The following is a 7,123-nucleotide window of genomic DNA, read 5'->3' as shown; positions in this document are numbered from 1 at the left end:
GACTACTTTTGGTAGGTACTAATCACCGCATACTGGGAACACCCCACAACAACTGCCATTTTGGTGATGCCCTGACCCAGTCGTCTAGCCATCACAATTTGACCCTTGTCAAAGTCACTCAAATCCTTACGCTTGCCCATTTATCCTGCTTCAATACATCAACTTCAAGAACTGACTGTTCACTCACTGCCTAATATATCCCATCCCTTGACAGCCACCACTGTAGAGAGAATGTTCGATGCTATTCATTTCACCTGTCAGTGGTTTTAATGTTATGGCTGATTGGTGAATATGAGAAAAAGCTTAGTAACATGGAGCACACAGCATCCACTCCTGCCCCTTACGCTAGCTCAAAGTCTCCTTTCGATCCAGCTGCACATTTTGATAAGGCTGAAGATCATTTAGCAAGTCTCATGAGGGCTAATAATACAGATTTCTCATTGACTATACCCATACCAATTGATACCGTGTTATTGTCAAGCATATTGTGAAATATGGGGAAGGGAAAAAGATGGACAGGCATCTGTACAAGACTTATAAACTCTGTGGCCACTACCTGCAGACATTCAGGGAATTGAATTGTTTCCTAAGCTTTTTGGCTGTCATCACATCTTTATACATGATTACTCTTGTATCGTCAGGCCTCTAAATGATTTATAGAAGTGGGAGTTTTCTAGCACGAAGTTACCACCTTTAGGGGACAGGCGGACTGAACACTTCCAGGAAGTCACTCAGCTCATGACTGAGAAACTCACGTCAACTCCAGTCCTAGGTTTTGCAGACTAGCAACTTCCTTATGTTCTAGCCCCTGATGCCAGCATGACAGGTTTGTGCCACAGCTAAGAGTTAGTTTTGATACTGACAAAGGCAGAAATGTATGAAATTTGCTCTTGGCATATTGAGTTGATGATGTGCTGTGTTGGAGTATTTATTCCTGTTATTCCATTGTATTCTGTTTTTAAGAAGTTTTTGAAAGTGTTTAAGAAGCATTTTTTTTTTCTCATAAATTTACAGTTGTACTGGAGGTGGTCAGGATTGCTAATATGCTAAATCGAGAAACAGGATGGTGTTCACTGGCAGAGCCAGGTGCGAACCCAAAATTTCGTTCGCTACTGGCAGTTTGATGCTGATTGACATCTCATTTCACCTCTTGTTGAAAGAAGCATTCATCAAACATTCAGAACGGCACATTTTTCAAATCGAGAACGAAGAGAGAATATTAACGTTGATTGCAAGATGCAGGAGAATAAGAATAAGAAGAACATGCAGAAGAAGAAGAGAGAATATTTCCACAGCTATAAACTTTCCTGTGTAAGTTAATGTTAGACCTTTGGCTCCATTAACAGACAGTTAATCAGATAAGAGAGATCTTGTTCCCAATTTAGCCTAACATACATTATCTTTACATCTGCGCTAGTAATACATGTATATACAGTGCAGTGTCGTAAGTTACAGTATATGAATGTTTAGCTAATGTGGGATAACTTGTAGGCTACAGCTGTCAGTGTTCAGCAAGTTAACATTTAGCAATTTGAAATCCATTAACTCAGTTAGATTTTCATTCTTGAACTCAAAACGAACATTTGTTATTATCAATCTGTTAACATTTACTCAAAGATGACCACAATTGCAGATAGCCTGTTTGCTATCGTAAAGGTGTAAGAAATTATAGCTAGCTAAGTTACTGCAGAGTAGGGCTAGCCATGATCTAACTAGTAACTTAGGCTGGTGGTTGATTTTAAGGTACAGTTATGTTAATGGGGATTTGTAATTAAGATTGAGATTGGATGTGGGTAATTGGATGCTTAGATTTTTGCATAGGGTCAATTAAACATGAAAAGAAAGGGAGAGATATCAGACGTCTTTTTAAAGAAGCACAAAGGGGCAGATCAGGTGCAAACAGTCCCCAGCCCTTGCATCACCACCGGACCCCAGAGCAGCTCCCTACCTAAGGCTAGTCAGAGTCAGTGTGGTCAGACTTCACAAGGACGCAGTCTACCACCACCAGGTCTGAGCATCTACCAGGCAGTCAGTCACATACCCAGTTCAGAATTTAAGTTTAGCTTCAGCTTGTAATAGATGATTTTGTCAGATCAAGCCACAATTTAAAATGTTGGTTGTTGATTCATATGCGTTCTTGTTTTGATGGCTGTGGCATTTTTATTGTGATTATACGCTAATGGTTCTTCTGTTATTTTAATGTGATAGATGTATCAAGGGATGACACAGAGACCTGTGACTCTAAGCAAGACAGTGAGCAAGAGCTGCCAGGAGATGTCATCGAGCCCCTCCCAACTGCATCGAGCACCAATTCAATTCAATTCAATTCATTTTTATTTGTATAGCGCTTTTTTACAAAGGTCATTGTCTCCAAGCAGCTTTACACAAACAAAAGTAAAGTGAAGTGTGTGTGTATGATGTCTCTGATGAGCAAGCAGGGCGACGGTGGCAAGGAAAAACTCCCTGAGATGGTGATAGGAAGAAACCTTGAGAGGAACCAGACTCAACAGAGAACCCATCCTCATATGGGTATACACTGTAGTGTGCGTGTGTGTGTGTACAATGTGTGTTGGTGTAGTCCATGGAAAACAGCTGAAGCGTCTTCGTGGCAGTATGAAGCATTGCCGGTGGACAGGTCCAGAGTGAAGGGGGGGGAGGTCTGGATCATCAGCAGCTCAGGAGTGATGCTCATCTGGTCCAGAGCGTAGGGGGGTCTGGATCACCGGCAGCTCAGCAGTGTAGCTCGGCAGAAAGAGAAGGAAAGTGGTTAGGTACACTCACAGTCACCGTGTGGAGATAAAACTTAATGAGGAGTGCAGGGGACTCCGGCAGGACTAGCTATAACAGCATAACTAAAAGGAGAACCAGGGGGAAACACAGACGCGAGAGATCCCTGATAAGGCATACAGTCACTCTGCCGTCACAAACCTGAGTGACTAACGAGAGTGAGGAAGACAGCATCCAAACACACCAGATCACCATAACACTCAACATCCACGAGTCCCCCAGATCTACTCCTTTGTCTAAAACACTAGTCGCTAAATGCTAGGTTAAATAAATAAGTCTTCAACCTCGACTTAAACACTGAGACCGTGTCTGCTTCACGTACATTAACTGGGAGGCTATTCCATAATTTTGGGGCTTGGTAAGAGAAAGCTCTGCCCCTTGCCGTGGTTTTGGCAATGCGTGGTACTGATAGACAGCCTGCATCCTTAGAGCGAAGTAGGCGCGGCGGAACGTAAGGTACTAACATATCGCTTAAATACTGCGGAGCGAGACCGTTTAATGCTTTATAGGTTAGGAGTAATATTTTAAAATCGATGCGGAATCTTACTGGGAGCCAGTGTAATGTAGATAAGACTGGCGTGATATGCTCATACTTCCTAGTCCTAGTAAGGACCCTCGCTGCTGCGTTCTGAACTATCTGAAGCTTATTTATACATCTAGACGAACATCCAGATAGTAAAGCATTACAGTAATCTAATCTGGACGTGATAAATGCATGGACTAGTTTTTCAGCATCACTTAGTGAAAGTATATTTCTAATCTTAGCGATATTTCTGAGGTGGAAAAATGCTAACCTGCTTACATTATCTACATGCGCCTCAAATGAGAGATTAGAGTCTATAATCACACCGAGATCTTTTACTGTTAGACTACTTGAAACAGAGAGACCATCTAAAGTAACAGTGTGATCTTTAAACTTACTTCTAGCGGCTTGTGGTCCCAGTACCAGAACCTCTGTTTTTTCTGGGTTTAGCAGGAGAAAGTTGCTTAGCATCCAGTCTCTTATGTCTATCGCACATGCCTCAACTTTCTTTAACTGGCTATTCTCATCTGGCCTAGCTGAGACGTATAACTGTGTGTCATCAGCATAACAATGGAAGCTAATATTATGTTTATGGATGATGTTACCTAAAGGGAGCATGTATAACGTGAAAAGCAGTGGGCCTAAGACTGAACCCTGCGGAACGCCATATTCTACTTGATAACGTGCTGAGTGGTCACCGTTTACATCTACAAACTGATAACGATCGGTTAAATAAGATCTAAACCAGTCGAGGGCTGAGCCCTTAATTCCTACGACCTTTTCCAGTCTGTGAAGAAGGATATTATGGTCGATAGTGTTGAACGCTGCACTAAGGTCGAGTAAAATTAATAGACTAATGCAACCCCGATCAGAGGCTAATAGCAAGTCATTGACTACTTTGACTAATGCTGTCTCTGTGCTGTGGTGGGGCCTGAAACCTTACTGATAAAGTTCATAGATATTATTACTTTGTAGATATGAAATTAGCTGCTGCGCTACTACCTTCTCTAGTATTTTAGATAGAAAGGGAAGGTTTGAAATCGGCCTTTAGTTAGTTAAAACCAGATATGCTGTTCCAAAAGGACCCAATGAGAGGCCAAGCTTATACATTAGATAGCAGCTGTTATTATCTAATCTTGTAGATCCCTTAATTATACATTTACACAGAGATGAAATCAGGAAATCAATGAAACTCTTTACCGTTCCTTTAACATGCAACAGTTTGTTCCGCGATGTCACACCGTTCATCCCACACATGCGCCCTCCTTATGCGCGAGCACAGGGCCGCTGCGAGCGATGAAGAAAACCCGGGAAAGAAGACTGGCGAAGCAGGCGAGCAGTCACGCAACCACGGCGATCTGCGAAGCACTGATCTGATGATCCGAAATGGTCACGGCACCACGTGTAACTGGTGTTGCCTGCGTTTTGTGTTTTTCTTTTTTGGTGTAATAAACAGACGGACATCAGCTGACGGTTTGACTCTTCTTTAATCTGATAAAAGATACAATGTGAATTTGCCCTTTGTTGTTTCTCTCCCATGCAGAGACAGTGCAGAAAGGGGACAGAGGAGAACAGGGATAAAACTTTCAAGCAATAAAATTAATTTAACAGTGACAAAACAGCATACCTGATAAAAGATAACAGTCTTTACGATGTGAATTTGCCCTTTTTACAAAGTTCACAAAGTACAGAAAACTGATCAAACTTGGTGAAAATATGAAAATAATCAAATATACATGAAAATTAATGCCACAGATATGATTTAGATGAGAAATTTAAGTACAAAAGTGATTTAAAAGACAAAGATGTAACTGAATTAATCAGAGCTCATTAGAAACCCACCTCTCCCATGCAGAGACAGTGCAGAAAGGGAAGAGGAGGGGCAAAGACAGGAAATTAAGACCAACACTGCAGTCAGAAAGTTAAAGGGGAAGATGCACACATACAGACAGGCATATCAGGTAGTCATCTGAACATTTTTGTGTAATTCTATATATACGAACATAATTCTGTAATTCGAACATATTCCATACCTGTTACATAGGTCACATTATTAATGTAGTGTTGGTGTGTGTTAGTGTATTGTTGGTGTGCGATAGTGTAGTGCTGGTGTGTGTTAGTGCAGGTCACATTATTAATGTAGTGTTGGTGTGCGTTAGTGTAGGTCACATTATTAATGTAGTGTTGGTGTGCGTTAGTGTAGGTCACATTATTAGTGTAGTGTTGGTGTGTGTTAATGTAGGTCACATTATTAATGTAGTGTTGGTGTGCGTTAGTGTAGGTCACATTATTAGTGTAGTGTTGGTGTGCGTTAGTGTAGTGTCGGTGTGTGTTAGCGTAGGTGACATTACTAATGTAGTGTTGGTGTGTGTTAATGTATGTCACATTATTAATGTAGTGTTGGTGTGTGTTAGTGTAGGTCACATTATTAATGTAGTGTTGGTGTGTGTTAGTGTAGTGTTGATGTGATTTACTATATTTTGTTGTGTTAGTGTAGTGTTGGTGTGTGTTAGTTTCATTTCAAGCTTATGTAGATAATATTACTAGGATAGCTTTCTTTCATCTCAGAAATATTGCTAAGGTAAGAAATATAATGTCACTACACGATGCAGAAAAATTAGTTCATGCTATTGTTACCTCCAGGTTGGATTACTGTAATGCATTACTGTCTGGATGTTCCAGTAGGTGCATAAACAAGCTCCAGTTAGTCCAGAATGCAGCAGCGAGAGTCCTTACTAGAACCAGACAATATGACCACATCACCCCTATCTTATCCACACTGCATTGGCTCCCAATCAATTTTCGTATTGATTATAAAATACTACTATTGAACTCTAAAGCACTGAATGATCTCGTGCCTCAGTACCTGAGCGAAATTTTGGTCTTTTATGATCCGCCATGCCTACTTCGATCAAAGGATGAAGGCTATTTTTGGTACCTCAAATAGTGAAGGCTACAGCAGGGGGTAGAGATTCCTCTTACAAAGCCCCACAGTTATGGAACAACCTTCCAATTAGTGTTCGGGGCTCAGATACAGTCTCAGTGTTTAAGTCTAGGCTGAAAACTTATTTGTTTAGTCAAGCCTTTTGTGCATAGTTTTTTTTTAGGTAAAGGAACAGATCAGGGAGTTCACAGACATAGAGTATTGTGGTGAATTGGGATGTATGGATGCTGTATGGACACACACACTCTCACTCGTCCACTCAGGTTTGTTGACGGTGGAGTGGCTGGCTCCCTTTTGGTATGCTGTCACAGCTAGTCTGCCAGAGTCCCTGCTTGCACTCTGCACGCAAAGTACATTGTCCTTAATCATTACGGGACAAAAGCTTACCTAACAATCTCTCCCTCTCTCTGTCTCTCTCTCTATTTCTCTGTTGAGCTACACATGCTACTCCTGAGATATCAGTGCTCCTGACCCCTTCTGCTCTCCGGACCTGCCTGATCTATACTGATGCCCTACTTCTGGTTAGAGTTTTCATCAGTTGGAGATCGCTCACTGTTGCAGGGGGTGGCCCCACATGGACGGCCTGAAGATCATTGGAGACGGCTTTGGAATCTCATATGTTGAGTTGTACTGTGATGGCTTGGGACTGCGATTGTTGTAGTGGCTTTGGGGCTGCATTTGCCCCGAGCAGTTTTGTGTGTTAGTGTATTGTTGGTGTGTTGGTGTTGGCTCAGTGGTTAAAGCTCTGAGTTCATGACCAGCATGTCAGGGGTTGAAGCTAGGGTTTCTATTACTAAGCAGTTAATATCAAGTAACTGACATTTCAGACACAATATGGCTGAATATGTTGTTTATTTGCTCTGTCAACA

The sequence above is a fragment of the Pangasianodon hypophthalmus genome, chromosome 2 (assembly GCF_027358585.1).
Source record: "Pangasianodon hypophthalmus isolate fPanHyp1 chromosome 2, fPanHyp1.pri, whole genome shotgun sequence".
NCBI classification, from domain to species: Eukaryota; Metazoa; Chordata; class Actinopteri; order Siluriformes; family Pangasiidae; genus Pangasianodon; species Pangasianodon hypophthalmus.
Note: the sequence above shows the minus strand (reverse complement) of the source record.